Source organism: Anomaloglossus baeobatrachus, chromosome 4, assembly GCF_048569485.1.
Source record: "Anomaloglossus baeobatrachus isolate aAnoBae1 chromosome 4, aAnoBae1.hap1, whole genome shotgun sequence".
NCBI classification, from domain to species: domain Eukaryota; kingdom Metazoa; phylum Chordata; class Amphibia; order Anura; family Aromobatidae; genus Anomaloglossus; species Anomaloglossus baeobatrachus.
The window spans coordinates 523,001,149-523,023,073 of NC_134356.1; the positions used below are offsets into that span (position 1 = coordinate 523,001,149).

General features: G+C 47.4%; 1 protein-coding gene across 2 annotated transcripts in view; it reads left to right on the forward strand.

The window, feature by feature from the left end:
* Window positions 1–17,003: 17,003 nt before the first annotated feature.
* FES (FES proto-oncogene, tyrosine kinase) overlaps window positions 17,004–21,925 on the forward strand; it is a 182,190-nt gene continuing 177,268 nt past the window's right edge. For both annotated transcript variants that reach the window (XM_075345888.1, XM_075345890.1), the window contains exon 1: window positions 17,004–17,201. The gene's annotated coding sequence lies outside the window, so the exon portion shown is untranslated. The remainder of the gene's footprint in view (window positions 17,202–21,925) is intronic.

Below are 21,925 nucleotides of genomic sequence, written 5' to 3' on the forward strand. Positions count from 1 at the left end.
AAGCATCTTTTTCTTTTTCAAAAGGGGGGTCAACCGATGCCAGTCAAGTGGGGTGTGTGTGGCCCAGTTAGTGGAAACGAGGGAGACTGTGGTTGGAGTCCCCTCGCTGTGTTTCTAAAAGAACCAAGATGAACAAGTCATGGCTCTCAGAGGACTTTTCTTCCCCTGGGTCAGCAAGGAGACGGGAAAGGCACGCGTATTTTTGAGAGTGCTTCATGCAAAGCATCTTTTTCATCTTGAAAATTGGCTCAACTGATGCCAGTCAAGTGGGGTGTGTGTGGCCCAGTTAGTGGAAACGAGGGACACTGTGGTTGGAGTCCCCTCGCTGTGTTTCTAAAAGAACCAAGATGAACAAGTCATGGCTCTCAGAGGACTTTTCTTCCCCTGGGTCAGCAAGGAGACGGGAAAGGCACGCGTATTTTTGAGAGTGCTTCATGCAAAGCATCTTTTTCATCTTGAAAATGGGGGTCAACTGATGCCAGTCAAGTGGGGTGTGTGTGGCCCAATTAGTGGAAACGAGGGAGACTGTGGTTGGAGTCCCCTCGCTGTGTTTCTAAAAGAACCAAGATGAACAAGTCATGACTCTCAGAGGACTTTTCTTCCCCTGGGTCAGCCAGGGGACGGGAAAGGCACGCGTATTTTTGAGAGTGCTTCATGCAAAGCATCTTTTTCATCTTGAAAATGGGGGTCAACTGATGCCAGTCAAGTGGGGTGTGTGTGGCCCAGTTAGTGGAAACGAGGGAGACTGTGGTTGGAGTCCCCTCGCTGTGTTTCTAAAAGAACCAAGATGAACAAGTCATGGCTCTCAGAGGACTTTTCTTCCCCTGGGTCAGCCAGGGGACGGGAAAGGCACGCGTATTTTTGAGAGTGCTTCATGCAAAGCATCTTTTTCATCTTGAAAATTGGCTCAACTGATGCCAGTCAAGTGGGGTGTGTGTGGCCCAGTTAGTGGAAATGAGGGAGACTGTGGTTGGAGTCCCCTCGCTGTGTTTCTAAAAGAACCAAGATGAACAAGTCATGGCTCTCAGAGGACTTTTCTTCCCCTGGGTCAGCCAGGGGACGGGAAAGGCACGCGTATTTTTGAGAGTGCTTCATGCAAAGCATCTTTTTCATCTTGAAAATTGGCTCAACTGATGCCAGTCAAGTGGGGTGTGTGTGGCCCATTTAGTGGAAACGAGGGAGACTGTGGTTGGAGTCCCCTCGCTGTGTTTCTAAAAGAACCAAGATGAACAAGTCATGGCTCTCAGAGGACTTTTCTTCCCCTGGGTCAGCAAGGAGACGGGAAAGGCACGCGTATTTTTGAGAGTGCTTCATGCAAAGCATCTTTTTCATCTTGAAAATTGGCTCAACTGATGCCAGTCAAGTGGGGTGTGTGTGGCCCACTTAGTGGAAACGAGGGAGACTGTGGTTGGAGTCCCCTCGCTGTGTTTCTAAAAGAACCAAGATGAACAAGTCATGGCTCTCAGAGGACTTTTCTTCCCCTGGGTCAGCCAGGGGACGGGAAAGGCACGCGTATTTTTGAGAGTGCTTCATGCAAAGCATCTTTTTCATCTTGAAAATTGGCTCAACTGATGCCAGTCAAGTGGGGTGTGTGTGGCCCAGTTAGTGGAAACGAGGGAGACTGTGGTTGGAGTCCCCTCGCTGTGTTTCTAAAAGAACCAAGATGAACAAGTCATGGCTCTCAGAGGACTTTTCTTCCCCTGGGTCAGCCAGGGGACGGGAAAGGCACGCGTATTTTTGAGAGTGCTTCATGCAAAGCATCTTTTTCATCTTGAAAATTGGTTCAACTGATGCCAGTCAAGTGGGGTGTGTGTGGCCCAGTTAGTGGAAACGAGGGAGACTGTGGTTGGAGTCCCCTCGCTATGTTTCTAAAAGAACCAAGATGAACAAGTCATGGCTCTCAGAGGACTTTTCTTCCCCTGGGTCAGCCAGGGGACGGGAAAGGCACGCATATTTTTGAGAGTGCTTCATGCAAAGCATCTTTTTCATCTTGAAAATTGGCTCAACTGATGCCAGTCAAGTGGGGTGTGTGTGGCCCAGTTAGTGGAAACGAGGGAGACTGTGGTTGGAGTCCCCTCGCTGTGTTTCTAAAAGAACCAAGATGAACAAGTCATGGCTCTCAGAGGACTTTTCTTCCCCTGGGTCAGCCAGGGGACGGGAAAGGCACGCGTATTTTTGAGAGTGCTTCATGCAAAGCATCTTTTTCATCTTGAAAATTGGCTCAACTGATGCCAGTCAAGTGGGGTGTGTGTGGCCCAGTTAGTGGAAACGAGGGAGACTGTGGTTGGAGTCCCCTCGCTGTGTTTCTAAAAGAACCAAGATGAACAAGTCATGGCTCTCAGAGGACTTTTCTTCCCCTGGGTCAGCAAGGAGACGGGAAAGGCACGCGTATTTTTGAGAGTGCTTCATGCAAAGCATCTTTTTCATCTTGAAAATTGGCTCAACTGATGCCAGTCAAGTGGGGTGTGTGTGGCCCAGTTAGTGGAAACGAGGGAGACTGTGGTTGGAGTCCCCTCGCTGTGTTTCTAAAAGAACCAAGATGAACAAGTCATGGCTCTCAGAGGACTTTTCTTCCCCTGGGTCAGCAAGGAGACGGGAAAGGCACGCGTATTTTTGAGAGTGCTTCATGCAAAGCATCTTTTTCATCTTGAAAATGGGGGTCAACTGATGCCAGTCAAGTGGGGTGTGTGTGGCCCAATTAGTGGAAACGAGGGAGACTGTGGTTGGAGTCCCCTTGCTGTGTTTCTAAAAGAACCAAGATGAACAAGTCATGACTCTCAGAGGACTTTTCTTCCCCTGGGTCAGCCAGGGGACGGGAAAGGCACGCGTATTTTTGAGAGTGCTTCATGCAAAGCATCTTTTTCTTTTTCAAAAGGGGGGTCAACCGATGCCAGTCAAGTGGGGTGTGTGTGGCCCAGTTAGTGGAAACGAGGGAGACTGTGGTTGGAGTCCCCTCGCTGTGTTTCTAAAAGAACCAAGATGAACAAGTCATGGCTCTCAGAGGACTTTTCTTCCCCTGGGTCAGCAAGGAGACGGGAAAGGCACGCGTATTTTTGAGAGTGCTTCATGCAAAGCATCTTTTTCATCTTGAAAATTGGCTCAACTGATGCCAGTCAAGTGGGGTGTGTGTGGCCCAGTTAGTGGAAACGAGGGACACTGTGGTTGGAGTCCCCTCGCTGTGTTTCTAAAAGAACCAAGATGAACAAGTCATGGCTCTCAGAGGACTTTTCTTCCCCTGGGTCAGCAAGGAGACGGGAAAGGCACGCGTATTTTTGAGAGTGCTTCATGCAAAGCATCTTTTTCATCTTGAAAATGGGGGTCAACTGATGCCAGTCAAGTGGGGTGTGTGTGGCCCAATTAGTGGAAACGAGGGAGACTGTGGTTGGAGTCCCCTCGCTGTGTTTCTAAAAGAACCAAGATGAACAAGTCATGACTCTCAGAGGACTTTTCTTCCCCTGGGTCAGCCAGGGGACGGGAAAGGCACGCGTATTTTTGAGAGTGCTTCATGCAAAGCATCTTTTTCATCTTGAAAATGGGGGTCAACTGATGCCAGTCAAGTGGGGTGTGTGTGGCCCAGTTAGTGGAAACGAGGGAGACTGTGGTTGGAGTCCCCTCGCTGTGTTTCTAAAAGAACCAAGATGAACAAGTCATGGCTCTCAGAGGACTTTTCTTCCCCTGGGTCAGCCAGGGGACGGGAAAGGCACGCGTATTTTTGAGAGTGCTTCATGCAAAGCATCTTTTTCATCTTGAAAATTGGCTCAACTGATGCCAGTCAAGTGGGGTGTGTGTGGCCCAGTTAGTGGAAATGAGGGAGACTGTGGTTGGAGTCCCCTCGCTGTGTTTCTAAAAGAACCAAGATGAACAAGTCATGGCTCTCAGAGGACTTTTCTTCCCCTGGGTCAGCCAGGGGACGGGAAAGGCACGCGTATTTTTGAGAGTGCTTCATGCAAAGCATCTTTTTCATCTTGAAAATTGGCTCAACTGATGCCAGTCAAGTGGGGTGTGTGTGGCCCATTTAGTGGAAACGAGGGAGACTGTGGTTGGAGTCCCCTCGCTGTGTTTCTAAAAGAACCAAGATGAACAAGTCATGGCTCTCAGAGGACTTTTCTTCCCCTGGGTCAGCAAGGAGACGGGAAAGGCACGCGTATTTTTGAGAGTGCTTCATGCAAAGCATCTTTTTCATCTTGAAAATTGGCTCAACTGATGCCAGTCAAGTGGGGTGTGTGTGGCCCAGTTAGTGGAAACGAGGGAGACTGTGGTTGGAGTCCCCTCGCTGTGTTTCTAAAAGAACCAAGATGAACAAGTCATGGCTCTCAGAGGACTTTTCTTCCCCTGGGTCAGCAAGGAGACGGGAAAGGCACGCGTATTTTTGAGAGTGCTTCATGCAAAGCATCTTTTTCATCTTGAAAATGGGGGTCAACTGATGCCAGTCAAGTGGGGTGTGTGTGGCCCAATTAGTGGAAACGAGGGAGACTGTGGTTGGAGTCCCCTCGCTGTGTTTCTAAAAGAACCAAGATGAACAAGTCATGGCTCTCAGAGGACTTTTCTTCCCCTGGGTCAGCCAGGGGACGGGAAAGGCACGCGCATTTTTGAGAGTGCTTCATGCAAAGCATCTTTTTCTTTTTGAAAAGGGGGGTTAACCGATGCCAGTCAAGTGGGGTGTGTGTGGCCCAGTTAGTGAAAACGAGGGAGACTGTGGTTGGAGTCCCCTCGCTGTGTTTTACATGCTTTTAGAAGGGCATGACATGGCTTGGAGGTTGACTTTCAGCATCTGCAAACTGTTGGCTACCAAAATGCTGCCTTTCCAACACCTGTGGTTATAGACAATGAGGAACATACTGATGAAGATGAGACGCAGATACCCGATTGGGATGACAACTTAAATATTCGGTCAGGGCAAGAAGAGGCTCGGTCTGAGGGGGAGGGGAGTGCAAACACAACAATTGATGATGAAGTTCTAGATCCCACCTACTGTCAACCCACAGTCAGACACTCGAGGAGGTCAACAGAGGCGGTGGAGGAGGATGCAACCGACGACGAAGTTACCTTGCGCCTTCCTGGACAGAGTCGGAGCACTGGTAGCACGTCTACAACTGCATCCTCAGCCACCACTCTGCCTCTGAGCATTATTCGGGATGGATCAACAGGTCGCATGGCCTCTAAGCCTTGCCTAGCCTGGTCCTTTTTTGACATAGAAAAAGATCGCCCAAATTATGTGATCTGTAAAATTTGTCATGGTTCTCTTAGTAGAGGTCAAAACCTCAGCAGCTTGACAACTTCTTCCATGAATCGTCACATGAATAAATATCATATGGCCCGGTGGGAAGCTCACCGTGCTGCAATGCGGCCTAGCGGAGCGAACCATCCACCGCCTGCCCCTTCCAGTGCATCCGCGCGCTCGTCATCTTCTAGGACTGTGGGGACAGCTGTCACACCTGTTTTTCCACCCACAACTTCCACCACTGTAACCGCAACAGGCAGTTTGCTTGGTAGGTCGTCAGTTGGTTTGGAAGGGGAAACAAGTGAGTGTGTACAGCTCTCTCAGACATCGATAGCACCAACGTTGGATGAAGGCAACATCATGTCTCCGCCTGCACTTTCCTCACAAACCTGCATTTTTCCAGGGACACCCTACTCAACACCGTCTACACACAGCAGCCAGATCTCTGTCCCTCAGATGTGGTCAAATAAAAGGCCACTTCCTGCGACCCATGACAAAGCTAAGAGGTTGACTCTATCCCTCTGTAAGCTGTTGGCTACCGAAATGCTGCCTTTCCGCCTAGTGGACACACAGGATTTTAGAGACCTTATGTCTGTCGCTGTGATCCAGTACAAGATGCCCAATCACCACTGCTTCTCCAAGAAAAGCATGCCCGCGCTACACCAGCATGTCGCACACAACATCACCACTTCCTTGAGAAACTCTGTGTGCGACAGGGTGCATTTCAACACAGATACTTGGACCAGTAAGCATAGACAGGGTCATTACATGTCACTGACTGGGCACTAGCAAACTATGGTGAGAGATGGAGAAGGGTCTGCTGTACAAGTCTTGCCGTCCCCACGAGTTGTTTCAATCCTTCTTCTGTATGTAGAAGTTAATACACTGCTTCTGCCTCTTCAACCTCATGTGGGTCCTCCACCTTGGCGCAAACTCTGTGTGGTCAGGCCACCCTTCCTTGTAACTGCGCACAAGGACTACCACACACCTCCTTACTATGCTGGCAGCAGAGCTCAATGCCATCAGGCGGTCAAAGTTTTACTTTGAAATGTATGGGAAATGTGAGTCACACCGCTGAGAAGTTGTGGACGGTTAGCTCTGGATACCGAGTTTCATCAATGGTTGTCTCCACTCAACCAGCAGCCAGGGAAGGCCGGGTGCGACAATGATGCAAACATGGGTGCGGCCCTTCGCTGTGACAATGTGACACACATGGCTTGTGTGGTTCATGTGTTGAACCTGGTTGTCCAGCAATTTTTAAAGCACTATCCTGGCCCACATAGCCTTCTGCAGAGAGCACGGTGTAATGCCTTCCTTGATCCACACACTCAGATGGGCTGTTAATGATAGGCTAGAGGGAAGCCACTCACCAAGCAGGACCCCTAGAACCCTGAAACCCTTTAACCCCTATACAGGGATTAGGAATTGCACAGGGCCCAAGGTGATTAATACCTGTGGAAGGCTGCAGTTCCAGAGAATAGTAGTCAGGCAGGGTCAAAACATTAATTGAGGAACAGGAACAGAATGGGACGGCCAGGACTTAATCAGAAAACAAGCAGAGGTGAAATGCGGATCGGCCAACAAGGTACATAAACAGCAAGCAGGAAAAGTAGTCAGGTAACAAGCACACAAAATCATAAAACTGAACTGGGGGTAAAAGTAACCAGAGGTCATAGCTATGTCTGGCAGTGGTCTGCAGACAGGATGGGCATAAAAAAGGGTGTGGTGTCTTCCCATTGGTTGTAGCTGAATGATGGTATTTCATCTGTGAGATACCCACCAGCTACATTCAGCCAGAGATTCTGCATCTGTCAAGGTAATGCAGCCCAGTGGGTGAGCATAACCTGCGTCCACCTGCGCCGCTGGCATCGACTCCTCTCCCATCATCAGCACTATTCATGAAAGGAACACGTTGTCACCTGGCGACCGGAGTACAAATTGACGGAGCGGACTCCGTTGGTGACTTAACAGCCGTGTGCGGCAATGATGCAAACCTGGCTGCGGGCCATCGTCAGGGCAATGTGACACACGTGCCTTGTATGGCTCACGTGTTGAACGTAATTCTCCAGCAATTTTTAAAACACCATCCCGGCCTACATGGCCTTGTGCAGCGGGTACGCTCGCTATGTGCTCACTTCCATCGTTCGCACACAGCAGCTCAACAACTTTCATCACTCCGGAAGTCTTAGGGTCTGGCAGTTAAACGCCTGAAATGCGATGTGCCCACACGCAGGAATTTGAATCTGCACATGTTGCAGCGTTTGTGGCAGCACCGCCGAACCCTGCTGCAATACGTTATGACATATAGCCTGGGATAATTTGATCCAGAGGTGGTGCAGATCACGCTGCTGGAGTGGTGTCAGATCAAGGACCTATGCACCCTGCTACACAGTTTACAAATGTCGACGAAGATGTTTAGCACTGGCAATGTCATTCTCAGCGTGACAATTCTGGTCATCTACATGATGGAGCGCACTGTAATTATTATTCGGAGTCAGGTGTTGGGACAAGAGGAAGGGGAGGAAGTACAGGAGGAGTCATATGCGGAAGGGATAACAAGATCTACGAGGTCCAGATGGTCAGCGGCACCTATGCGGCAGTCATGGTGAGGGAGAGGGATTAACAAGGGCGCATAGTATCAGCAAAAAGTGTTGAGGAAGGTGCAGGAGCCCATGAAGAAATGGAGGATGAACTGGCGATGGGCATGGAAGACTCAGCAGATGAGTGAGAGCTTGCTCACATTTCGGTTGTGCGAGGTTGTGGGGAGAGGGCAGAGGAAGGAGGCACGATTCTCACCTCTCTGCCACCAACACACCAAGGACTTGGTCCTCCTGGATGCACAAGACACATGAGCGCCTTCTTGCTGCACTACCTACAACATGACCCTCGGATTGTACGAATTCAAAGTAATCCAGAATACTGGGTTGCCACACTGTTAGATCCCCGGTACAAGACAAAATTTGGCAAAATAATTCCTGCCATAGAAATGGACGCACGTATACAGGAGTATCTGCAGAATGTGGTACGCAATCTTAGATCTACTTTTCCACTAAACACCAGTGCTGCACAGAGTGAATCTCAACGCTTTGTCATGGATATGAGGAAATGGTCTTTTACTTGTCCACATCGGAGGGACCGAGGGATGGCTGCTGTGCTGAGATGGCGTTGAGTACGGTGTCCCTGCAGAGTTGCACTTTTGGTCATATACCAAAATGAGTTGAAAAAGGACAGATGCTGGTGGAAAGGGGAACAGGTGTGTTGGAAAGGGGAAAAAAGTTTTGGTCCGTGGATTTGGTGGTTAAGCAACAGTAACATTTGCTGAAGAAACACCATCTGTTACAGTGGGACTGGCAGATTTGGATAAAGTGGTATATACTATGTTACCGCTATATAACGAAAATTAATAAGAAAAGAAAGAGAAAGGTATATATCCCCATCAGCAGTCAGTGTCCACCGTGCTCCCAGTTGGAAAAGGAGAGGTTGGCAACTGGAAGGTTAGGTGGAGGATACAGAGCTGTGTGGCTATGAAACTAATAGTAGCCTGAACCGAGTTAGACGCCATTCGGATCTGGAGACTGTGAGCCCTGTTAGCGTCACAGGGTCCACATGCCCACCCAGCCCAGGAACTCCCTGTTAACAACACAGGGGCCATTGAGTACGCTGACCGTGTGCGTAGGGGCACACCTGTGGACAGCAGGCGCATCAGCAGCAGCAGGCCTGTTAATGCCACTGGGCTGCACAAGCAGGACTGGTAGGATAGGAGCTGGTCTTAACCGTTCTGCGTTACCAACTGTGGTGGTGGCCTGCATCGACACCCTATCCCTGCCTACCTCTGGCCTAAAGCCGCAATGGGTTCAACACATGGAGGTGTGCTCTTTCGGAGCATAATAGAAGACTGCGCACCTCCTTGTTGGCTCCAGCCCCTTTTATAACCTGGGTCCGCCCCAAACCAGGGTGAACCACAATGCACCTCCTGGAGACAAAAGTAGAGTGACACGTCATGAGTGGCATAACTAGCGTCCTATTTGGAACCGCAACTTCAATGATGACCTCATGGCTGCCATGACCCAAACACCTCACCAGTCATCGTCTGACCATCAATAATGCGGTGACAAGTCATAGGTGTGGGCCTCTGCAAGCCATTTGGGAGGACACCTGATGCCCTGTGGTCTATATGGGAACCCCACATCAGGGCCAGGGCCAAAGAGTTCATTACCGGACCTAGTCTCTGATGCAGGAAGTGCCTGAGCATGCTCAGTAGCATGAAATACAGTCTCTGAAAAAAGACTATCAGCTTTAGCATGGTGTCTAGGCACAAAACAGGACTTAGACCCGGCACGGAATGCAAGCACCTGTGCAAAGAGGCTTTTCACACTTAGTGTGGGAGCATGCGCTGTATCCCGAAAAGAAGACTTAGCGTCAGGAATAACACATTCAGGCTGAGCATACTCACTAGGCGAAACACTGTAATTATGCTGCAGCTGGGGTACATCGGCACACGCATGCGCACTAGCTGCCTCTCCACACTTAGACGTGGAGGGGAAATTGCTCTTGGAGATGCTGTCTATGAACAGAAGGAAAAGCTAAAGGAAGCCTGACTTTCTATCCCTCCGAATTATGAAATGCAGCAATGAATTCCATGAGTTTGCTATAACATTAGCGTAGCAAAATGTGCATGAGGGTGTCATGTAGAGGTGCTAGAAATAGCTTGTCACCAGTGGGGCACTAATGGAATACAACAGCCAGTTCTATGATGCCACTAAATGGCAGTATTTTTTGCTATCATTATAGCTTATTAAAAACAGAGCAGGAGGGTGTCATGCAGAGGTGCTGCACATAGATTTGCAGTAGTGTGAATAGACAAAAGTACAATAGCCACGTTTAGGATGCCACTAGGTACACTGAGTGTTTGCTAGTATAATGGCTGAGTTAAAAAAAGGTGGAGTGTGCAATGCAGGCAGACGTGCTGCAAATATCTTTACAATAGTGTGAATAGACAAAAGTCCAATAGCCACGTTTATGATGCCACTAGGTACACTGACTGTTTGCTAGTATAATGGCTTAGTTATAATGAGTTGGAGTGTGCAATGCAGGCAGACGTGCTGCAAATATCTTTACAATAGTGTGAATAGACAAAAGTACAATAGCCACGTTTAGGATGCCACTAGGTACACTGACTGTTTGCTAGTATAATGGCTTAGTTATAATGAGTTGGAGTGTGCAATGCAGGCAGACGTGCTGCAAATATGTTTACAATAGTGTGAATAGACAAAAGTACAATAGCCACGTTTAGGATGCCACTAGGTACACTGAGTGTTTGCTAGTATAATGGCTTAGTTTAAAAAAGTTTGAATGTGCAATGCAGGCAGACGTGCTGCAAATATGTTTACAATAGTGTGAATAGACAAAAGTACAATAGCCACGTTTAGGATGCCACTAGGTACACTGTTTGCTAGTATAATGGCTTAGTTTAAAAAAGTTTGAGTGTGCAATGCAGGCAGACGTGCTGCAAATATGTTTACAATAGTGTGAATAGACAAAAGTACAATAGCCACGTTTAGGATGCCACTAGGTACACTGAGTGTTTGCTAGTATAATGGCTTAGTTTAAAAAAGTTTGAGTGTGCAATGCAGGCAGACGTGCTGCAAATATGTTTACAATAGTGTGAATAGACAAAAGTACAATAGCCACGTTTAGGATGCCACTAGGTACACTGAGTGTTTGCTAGTATAATGGCTTAGTTTAAAAAAGTTTGAGTGTGCAATGCAGGCAGACGTGCTGCAAATATGTTTACAATAGTGTGAATAGACAAAAGTCCAATAGCCACGTTTAGGATGCCACTAGGTACACTGAGTGTTTGCTAGTATAATGGCTTAGTTTAAAAAAGTTTGAGTGTGCAATGCAGGCAGACGTGCTGCAAATATGTTTACAATAGTGTGAATAGACAAAAGTCCAATAGCCACGTTTAGGATGCCACTAGGTACACTGACTGTTTGCTAGTATAATGGCTTAGTTTAAAAAAGTTTGAGTGTGCAATGCAGGCAGACGTGCTGCAAATATGTTTACAATAGTGTGAATAGACAAAAGTACAATAGCCACGTTTAGGATGCCACTAGGTACACTGACTGTTTGCTAGTATAATGGCTTAGTTTAAAAAAGTTTGAGTGTGCAATGCAGGCAGACGTGCTGCAAATATGTTTACAATAGTGTGAATAGACAAAAGTACAATAGCCACGGTTAGGATGCCACTAGGTACACTGAGTGTTTGCTAGTATAATGGCTTACTTTAAAAAAGTTTGAGTGTGCAATGCAGGCAGACGTGCTGCAAATATGTTTACAATAGTGTGAATAGACAAAAGTCCAATAGCCACGTTTAGGATGCCACTAGGTACACTGAGTGTTTGCTAGTATAATGGCTTAGTTTAAAAAAGTTGGAGTGTGCAATGCAGGCAGACGTGCTGCAAATATCTTTACAATAGTGTGAATAGACAAAAGTCCAATAGCCACGTTTAGGATGCCACTAGGTACACTGACTGTTTGCTAGTATAATGGCTTAGTTTAAAAAAGTTGGAGTGTGCAATGCAGGCAGACGTGCTGCAAATATGTTTACAATAGTGTGAATAGACAAAAGTCCAATAGCCACGTTTAGGATGCCACTAGGTACACTGACTGTTTGCTAGTATAATGGCTGAGTTAAAAAAAGGTGGAGTGTGCAATGCAGGCAGACGTGCTGCAAATATCTTTACAATAGTGTGAATAGACAAAAGTACAATAGCCACGTTTAGGATGCCACTAGGTACACTGACTGTTTGCTAGTATAATGGCTTAGTTTAAAAAAGTTTGAGTGTGCAATGCAGGCAGAGGTGCTGCAAATATGATTACAATAGTGTGAATAGACAAAAGTACAATAGCCTCGTTTAGGATGCCACTAGGTACACTGAGTGTTTGCTAGTATAATGGCTTAGTTAAAAAGAGTTGGAGTCTGCAATGCAGGCAGACGTGCTCTGCAAATGTCTTTGCACTAGTGTGACTATAGCAAAGTCCAATAGCCACGTATAGGATGCCACTAGGTACACTGAGTGTTTGCTAGTATAATGGCTTAGTTATGAGTTGGAGTGTGCAATGCAGGCAGACGTGCTCTGCAAATGTCTTTGCACTAGTGGGACTATAGCAAAGTCCAATAGCCACGTATAGGATGCCACTAGGTACACTGAGTGTTTGCTAGTATAATGGCTTAGTTATCATGAGTTGGAGTGTGCAGAGGACAGGAGGGTACAGTGCCAGGATTTTGGGGCTCTGGATAGAGGAATGGAAGCCTGCCTTTCTATCCCTCCTAATAGGGAAATGCAGGGAGGAAATCCCTGACCTTGGCTACACAGTCGCTGTCTCTGTTTTCAGGACCTGTCACCTTAACTCTGACCCTGCCGGTTTGAGCCCTTAAAAGGACTGATAGAAAGTGCTATCCCTATGCTGTCCAGCGCTGTGTATGGAGCGCATACAGCTGTATCAGCGATAGGACTCAAGACGGAGCTGCGACAGTGATGTCTGACACCAAAGACGCAGAAGAGATAATGGCGTCCTGGAGGAAAATGTCCGTTTTTATAATGCAGGGACATGTGACATGGACATCCTATCACACATGCCGTTGCTTCTCTGGCTAAAAGTCCACTTAGCTGTGTGTGTGTCTGGGATTGGCTGACATGCTGGCCCGCCCCACAAGACGCGCGCGCTTAGGGAAGGAAGACAAGAAAAAAAAAAAAAAAATGGCGATCGCCATTATACAAACAGCAGTGATCTGAAGGCGCTGTTCACGCACACTATACACTGAAATGTCATAATAGTGTGATTCACAGAGTGACTTACACTATTACAGCAGAAACCAAGCTAGGATTTAGCTGGTTTTTTGCTGCTAGAACCGTTCTCGAACGTTTCTAGAACTATCGAGCTTTTGCAAAAAAGCTCGAGTTCTAGTTCGATCTAGAACATGCCCCAAAATCACTCGAGCCTAGAACTGGAGAACCACGAACCACGAACCGCGCTCAACTCTACTCCTTACCTGAGTGTCCCAGTGTCATTAAAATATATGAAGCTGTCATGCTCCGGTTGATGCATTGATTCTGAGATCGGACTGATTTGCACTGACATTTGCATGAGCCCTAAGGCTATGTGCCCACGGGACTATGTAGCTGCGGATTTTTCTGCATCAAAATCCGCACCTTTCCCGCAAAATCCGCAGGTGCGGATTTGCCGCGGATTTGATGCGGATTTTGATGCGGATTTTGCGATTTTTTTTTTCAATTTTAAAGGCAAAATCCGGATGAAAATCCGCAACAATAATTGACATGCTGCACATTTTTCCGCACAAAAATCCGCACGATTTCCGCTGCGGAAAAATCCGCAGCGTGGATACAGCATTTCCAAAATGCCATAGAAATGGCTGGGGAGTAGCTGTGCTGCAGATTTTCGGAAAATCCGCGGCTTTTCCGCGAGAAATCCGCGGCAAAATCCGCGCATTTTCCACAGCGTGGGCACATAGCCTAAGAGATTATTCACACTGGAATTTCTCCAGCCATGGAATTCTATCATAAGATAAGTGTGACAGAGCTTTTATTATTGTGGAAATACTTAGGCTCCGATTCATCAAAGTCTTTGCGCTAGAAAAGTGAAGTAAAACACTTTGACTAATCACACAATTTTTGCGACTTTTTTTGTTTTCACATGAGTTTAAGGCAACTCCACAAAAATATCCGGAGCTAGGGAGGATCTGGGCTCACCCATCAAATTTTTCAAAAGTGGTGGACACTTCTTACACCAGAAATGTTACTTCAGTCTCTGACAATGACGACATTGGGAAGAGGCAACTAATTAATTAAGTGGAGACCTTATGAATTTTCTGTATGAAATTTTCTTCACAAGCCTCATTAAGACTGGATGACTATGAATTGCCATTTTTAATAAATCGTGGCCCAAGTGTATGTAAAAATCTGGTGACTAGGTTACCAGTTACCAGTGTGATGTCTGATGGCCGCTCTCTGCTCTCCTGTAGAGATGAGTGGACCCGTGGAAGTTCGGTTCGGCAGGTTCAGCCAGACTTTAAAGTTTAGTTTGGGACCCGGACTTGACCTGAACCTCATAGGAAGTCACTAATTGAGCAGTTTTGTTCTCCACCCACATGCAGACAACCATTAACAGATCACGTCCGGGAGCGGATGGACAGGGTATTTCCTTTTTTCTTTTTTTGGTGCACACTACATCCGATCATGCTGTTGTTACTCCCAAGATATTTAAACACTGTAAGCGGCTCACACTGGGCCGAGCACTGAGTGTACTCAAGCACAGCGATAACTCGATCGAGTGGTCAGCATACGTGAAGCACCCGAAGTCCCAACTCAAAAACTGATTTTTTAGTAAAGTCTGTGTACAGTACAAATACCGAGCTTTACTTTTCAGGTTTGCTCATCTGTACTCTCCTAATTAGGGATGAGAGGATCCGAGTTCAGCCGAACTTTAGTTAAAAGCTTGGTTCACTACCTAGACTTAACTCCAGACTCCGAACCCTACAGAAGTCAATGGGTACTCAAACATTTGGACAGTAAAGTGGTCGTAGTAAGGGCTAGGGGGAGGAAAAAGGAAGCAAAATGAGGGTAAGCGCAAGACAATTGCCCTGCACACAAATGTGGCTAGGGAATAAATAGGATTTGATCGACGTCGTGGGATATTACACCATTAGATTATGTCAGAAGTTTGAGGACTTTTTTTTAAATTAATAAATTGGTGAATGAGAGAGTGTGAGGGAATTTTTATTCAAATAAACAATTTTTTCCTGTGTGTGTTTTTTTTTTTTTTTTTTTTTTTTTACTTTACACTTACTAAGTTAGTAATGGATGTGTCCTATCCATTTTCTAACCCCTGGACTTGATGCCAGCTGTCAATTCACACCTGACATCAACCCCAAAAATATTACCTCAGTTGTCACCGCACAAAAACAATCAGGAAGAGCAGAGGCGAAGCTCCAGAATTGATGGCTACACCACTTCTGCGACAGTTGTGAGCTGCAAATTACCATGGGCCTAATAATAATACCAACCCTCAGCTGTCTCCTTTACCTTAGCTGGTTATCACAAATAGGGGGACCATACAATGGTTTTTAAAATTATTTATAAGTAATTAAATAACAGCATGGGAGTCCCTTTGTTTTTGATAACCAGTCAAGGTAAAGCAGAGAACTGAGGGCTGCAGCCTGGAACTGTCTGCTTTACTTTAGCTAGTTATCAAAAAGGGGGGGGGACTCCACGCTGTTTTTTAATTATTTATTTATTAGTTAAACAAGGCTTAAAATACCCTTTAGTGTCCCATGAAAGGTACTAAAGGGTGCAAGTGTACAATATGTAGGGAAGGACTTTGCTTTTTTGAACTTACAGAGGACAGTGTGTTGAACATTGCATCACCAAGTCCTATATAGACCTGATGATGTGATACAGCTGGCCCATCATAGCCATGACAGTACTCTGCATGAAGGGGTGGAACGATCGCGGTCACAGGGTTCACAATCGCGACAGGGCCCAGGAGTTCAGGAAGCTCGAGCACCTCAGCTAGTGACGTACCACCAATTGCGGCAGGCAATGCAATCACTATGGGGCCCGTTTGTTGGAAGGGCCGTGCCAGTGCTGGAGCCACCCCCACCCCCTCTCGGGCCCCCCACCACCGAGATGCCGATACAATTGAAAGCAATGATGAAAGAGGGAGCGGAGCACGCCCTCTCTCATCATTCTCCCGCTGTGTCTATGCGGCTCTTTGACGTATCAGCATAGCGGAGCATGATGACGTGACGTCTGCACACCACTGTGCTGAGATGTTCAGAGCGGCAGAAGAGTGGACACACTGAGGAGACCGGGGCAGCGGAGGAATGAGAAGTGAGTAATTACAGTGGGTGCTTCTACTCAATACTGAGCAAAGGGTCTGAATACTATGTGATATTTCAGTTTTTCTTGTTTAATAAATTTGCAAAAATGTCCACATTTCTGTTTTTTTCTGTCAAGATGGGGTGCAGAATGTACATTAATGAGAAAAAAATGAACTTTTTTGAATATACCAAATGGCTGCAATTAAACAAAGAGTGAAAAATTTAAAGGGGTCTGAATACTTTCCATACCCACTGTATGTACTTAATCACGGTGGCCAGAGGACTATGTGAGTGCAAAATACTATATGGGGGCTGAATACTACTATATGGAGGAATATAAGGGCTGCATGCTACTATATGGTGGAAAATGGGGGCTGCATACTATACTGCATGCTACTACAACTTTCCCATGCTCTCCTATACATCACTCAGCACCCAGCGTTCCCATGCTCTGATATCCCTCAGCACCCAGCGTTCCCATGCTCTGATATCCCTCAGCACCCAGCTTTCCTATATTCTGATATCTATATTGTCTGCGGAAACCTAAACCCACAGATCCATAATCCATCTGGATGGCGGAGACCTGCCCTGCTGATGGCACCTGCAGGGGGAGGACAGACTGTGACAACCCCACAGACCATTCATATCATTTATGTTAGGGAATTGCTAGGAATGCAGTTCCATAATATGATATTTGATTGTTTGTTGGAGCTTTGTTGCTTTTCTCCCCTTTATCTGAGATGATGGAGTGCACTATATTCCTCTACAGGACATTTACCACCCGGAGGTCCTCTTGGTACTGACAGGGTTAATGTGGCACGAGGAGGCAGAGTTACAGGCAGGGTTAGTGTCAGTGTGGGAAGTGCTGCGTGCCGTGACATTGCCACTCATCGCAGTAAGTGTGTCAGCAGGAGCAGAGGAGGGAGAAACTGCAGCCGGGACCGGAGCAGACACCCCACAGCTCCCGCAGGACAGGAGAGGAGTGCAGCTCTGAAGGACAAGGGATGTAAGCAGAGCAGCAGCTATGGCTTGTACCGGGGGCAGGGCATAGTGCCAGGCTGTGGACAGACAACACAGGTAAGTCCTGACATATAATGTGCAGTGTATGCGATAGTGTAAGGGGCAGAATCACACGCCCGCTGCCGGTGACAGTGACCCCTCTAACACCCAGGCTGCCCCTTACTGCTGCCCTACCAGGGCACAGAGCAGAGACCTGACCAACAGTAACTGTGCCTGTCATTATGGAGGAAAAGTACCAGCCTCCCCAGGTCTTGTGTGGGGCACAGGTGCCCTGGTATGGAGTGGCACTGGGTACTACAGATGTAATCCAGCTCTATCAGTCATTATGGAGGAAAAGTACCAGCCTCCCCAGGTCTTGTGTGGGGTACAGGTGCCCTGGTATGGAGTGGCACAGAACACTACAGATGTAATCCAGCTCTGCCTGTCATGGAGGAAAAGTACCAGTCTCCCCAGGTCTTGTATAGGGCACAGGTGCCCTGGTATGGAGTGGCACAGGGCACTACAGATGTAATCCAGCCTCAGCCTGTCAACTCCAGTGCAACTTTCTATAACTGTGAAAGCAGACAGCCGACCAGTACCAGTCCAGTATGTCCAGTGTGCCCGCTGTGGGTTACCGCAGATGGTCAGGAGTCCACTACAGCCATCTCTGGGAGAAGGAGGGTGGTGAGGGGCCTGGCACAGACCGGAGAACACTTCAGGCTTTAGGATAAGTTCTGATGATGAGAATTTGGTGGACTTTTATGCTGGATATTTTAGTGGGCAAAATAAAATGCAGCGTCTTACAGTTCCAGTGAAGTCTATGACATTTCTGTAAGTCTCATGCCCACAGTGCTATTTCTATAACCTATGGTACGGAGCGTTTTTAAATCTGCAGCATGTCCAAGTCTACATTTTATTGGCGGATTTTTCCCATAGACTTGAATGAAATGCAGAAAATCCACAGATAAAAGCCAGATATCAGTTTTTAGTGCAATTCCACACATGACGTTTTACCACAGCTGAGTAACAGCAAACAGGGGGCTCCCAAAACAACCCTGGAGACAAAGACAAAAACTGGAACCGCAAAAAACTGGAGTGTGTAAAAAATGCACTGAAAAGCGAAGTAACATCATTTATGATGCAGAAATGCTGCAGAAAAATTGCAACATAAAAACCCCCAACTAAATTCTCATCGTGGGAATTTAGCATTAGAGAAGAGCGGACACAAAAAAAACTTAGGGCCCTGTTCTCACTAGGATTGCCATTTCTGAGGTTTGTTGTGCCCATGTGAAAGGACGATCATCTTCAGAAAAAAGCGCAAATTGAGCATATCTGAACTTTGCTTTTCACCATTGCCCCCTGTTGATCCTAGCGAGGTTCCATATGGTTCCTGTATTTTTCAGGGATTCAGACAGAACGCCAAGCAGAGTGTTATGCAGCGTGAGCACACAGGCTGCTCTACATAAACGCAGTGTGAACAGGTCCTAAGGCTACATGCGCACGCTGCAGTTTTTGTCACTTTTTTGTGCAGTTTTGTTCTCAGAAAGTTATCACTTTTGACTTCCCAAGCAAAGTCTATGAGAAGTCAGATTTGCAGTTTTTTGTCTGCAGTTTATTTGTCACAAACGTCTGACAAAAATCTGCATCATGTTCATTCTTCTTGTGTTTTTGGCTTGATTTTACTGAAAAAACTCATGGTCAAAAATACACCAAAAATGCAACATCATTACAAGTGGGGTTTTTTTACATTTCTGGGACAAGGTGCAGTTTTATTGTGACAACAAAACTGCAGTGTGCGCATATAGCCTAAAGGTCCAGTCACACTAAGCAACTTACCAGCGATCCCAACAACGATAGGGATCGCTGGTAAGTTGCTAGGAGGTTGCTGGTGAGATGTCACACTGCAACGCTCCAGCGATCCCACCAGCAACCTGACCTGGCAGGGATCACTGGAGCGTCGCTACACGAGTTGCTGGTGAGCTCACCAGCAACCAGTGACCAGCCCCCAGCGCCGCGTGGAAGATGCTGCGCTTGGTAACTAAGGTAAATATCGGGTAACCAACCCGATATTTACCTTGGTTACCAGCGCACGGAGCTACACGTGCAGAGAGCAGGGAGCAGCGCACACTGAGCGCTGGCTCCCTGCTCTCCTAGTTACAGCACACATCGGGTTAATTACCCGATGTGTGCTGCAGCTAAATGTGCACAGAGCAGGGAGCAGCGCACAATGCTTAGCGCTGGCTCCCTGCTCTCCTAGCTACAGCACACATGGGGTTAATTAACCCGATGTGTCCTGCAGCTACATGTGCACAGAGCAGGAGCCGGCACTGACAGTGAGAGCTGCGGAGGCTGGTAACAAAGGTAAATATCGGGTAACCAAGGACAGGGCTTCTTGGTTACCCGATGTTTACTGTGGTTACCAGCCTCCGCAGAAGCCGGCTCCTGCTGCCTGTGTAAGGGGTGGGCAGACCCCTTACAAAGGAGCCCGGAATGTTGATGCTGTTTAATAAAAATGTTTTTATTGTATGTATATTGTGTTAGGGGACCCCCTAGTGGCCGGGTGGGACGGCTGTCACCACAAAAGCAGGGCAAAGGAGAGGAGGAGCCGGCAGTTGAAAGGGGAGAGAAAGGGACAGTTGTTAGAAAAAGTGCGAGTTAGAAGGCAGTTGGTTGCGGGACGGGAGAGAAGAAGCAGAGCAGGGGCAGAGTGTGGGAGCTGGATAAAAGAGAAGCCGGAGAGTAAAGGAGCGGGCGGAATCTCAAGTGCGAAGCAGACCGGTGTGGGTCCGGTTTGTGGGTAGCCATAGTGGGAGCCAGGTGAAGCAGAGTAGCCGGGCACATCCCCACTGGAGAAGACGTCAAGGGCAGGTTTCCCCCAGCTAAAGAAGTGTACAGTCATCTATATCTGCATATCTGCCGGTTGTGTGAAGAAGCTATGAGCAATAAAATGCTTTCTGATTTCACTGAAACACGTCTGAACAGTGTTTGTACGTCGGACGACCGCTGCACCACCACACTCTGCCCCACCATGTCATCTCCCGACCCCAAAGTGACGGCGGAGCCAGGGGTAAGCCTGGTATTAAGGGCCATGACTACAAGCCCGGAGGCGCCCCTGGCACCCCGTTACACCTGCACATTTAGTTGTTGCTCTCTCGCTGTCACACACAGCGATGTGTGCTTCACAGCGGGATAGCAACAACTAAAAAATGGCCCAGGACATTCAGCAACAACCAACGACCTCACAGCAGGGGCCAGGTTGTTGCTGGATGTCACACACAGCAACATCGCTAGCAACATCACAAAGATTGTTCGTTAGCAGCGATGTTGCTAGCGATGTTGCTTAGTGTGACGGGGCCTTAAGAGTAAAGGGTACTTTACACGATGCGATATCGGAATTGATATCGCTAGCGAGCGTACCCGCCCCCGTCGGTTGTGCGTCACAGGCAAATCGCTGCCCGTGGCGCACAACATCGCTAACACCCGTGACACGGACTTACCTTCTCTGCGACGTCGCTTTGGTCATCAAACCGCCTCCTTTCTAAGGGGACGGTTCGTGCGGCGTCACAGCAACGTCACAAGGCAGCCGTCCAATAGAAGAGGAGGGGCGGAGATGAGTGAGCGGAACATCCCGCCCACCCCTCCTTCTTTCCTTCTTTTCCGGTGGACGCAGGTAAGGAGATGTTCGTCGTTCCTGCGGTGTCACACATAGCGATGTGTCGTGCCGCAGGAATGACGAACAACATCATACCTGCATCAGCAACGATATTAAGGAAAGGAGCGACGTGTCAACGATCAACGATTTTTGACGTTTTTGCGATCGTTGATCGTTGCTCCTTGGTGTCACGCTGCTCGCTCACGGCACCGTATGTGCATCACAAACACCGTGACCCCGATGATATATCGTTAGCGATGTCGCAGCGTGTAAAGCACCCTTAAGGGTACATGCCTATGATCAGGACTCACTGCGTCCTGGACGCGGCGGGCCCTAATCTGCGGGTCTGTGAATCTCCCCCGCAGGAGAACGCAGGAGACCGCAGCTGCTCGTACCCACGATCAGGGTTTGGTGCGCTGCGGTCTCTCTCTTGTGTTCTACCTACAGAGGACGCTTGTGACTCTGCAGGAAGGAATTGACATGCTGTGGCTCAGAAAGCCGCACCGCAGGTCAGTTTTCGCTGCGGGCCGCACACGCACAGTGGGCATGGGATTTCTAGAAATCCCATCCACTATGCTTGTATTGTACAACACAGCGGTTTGGACGGAGCTAAAACACGCTGCAGCCAAAATGCTGCAAACACTGATCGTGGGCACGCAGCCGTATGCTGTGACTAAAAAAAGTGTACGTATGTCCTACTGAACCCTGCACACAGTCAAAACTGCTGGCTAATTCCCTTTAATAACCCTCCCCCCATAAACATATATATACATATGTAAACATATATAATGTATTAGTCCCATCTGTTTCTATGGAATGAAATGCGAGAGCAAAGATCCAAACACAAAACCCTGTTACTTTGTGTGAACATAAAGTACAAAGTCTGAAAAAGAAAAGACACCACTTCCTCTTTATAAAAAAAAACAGGTTTTTTAACAGACATCAAAAGTTATTTTTTTTCCAAGCTGTTAGAAAATTGTAAGTAGCTTCTTAAAAACAAACTTTCGTATCTCTTTCTGGATTTCAAAAACATTGTGTGAACCAAGTCGTACATGATGGCAGCTAAACAAGTGTTACACTTTAAGAAAAATGTATCCAAAACAATTGTATGTAAGTAACATAATAAGCAGAGCAGGTAGTCACCCCGAGG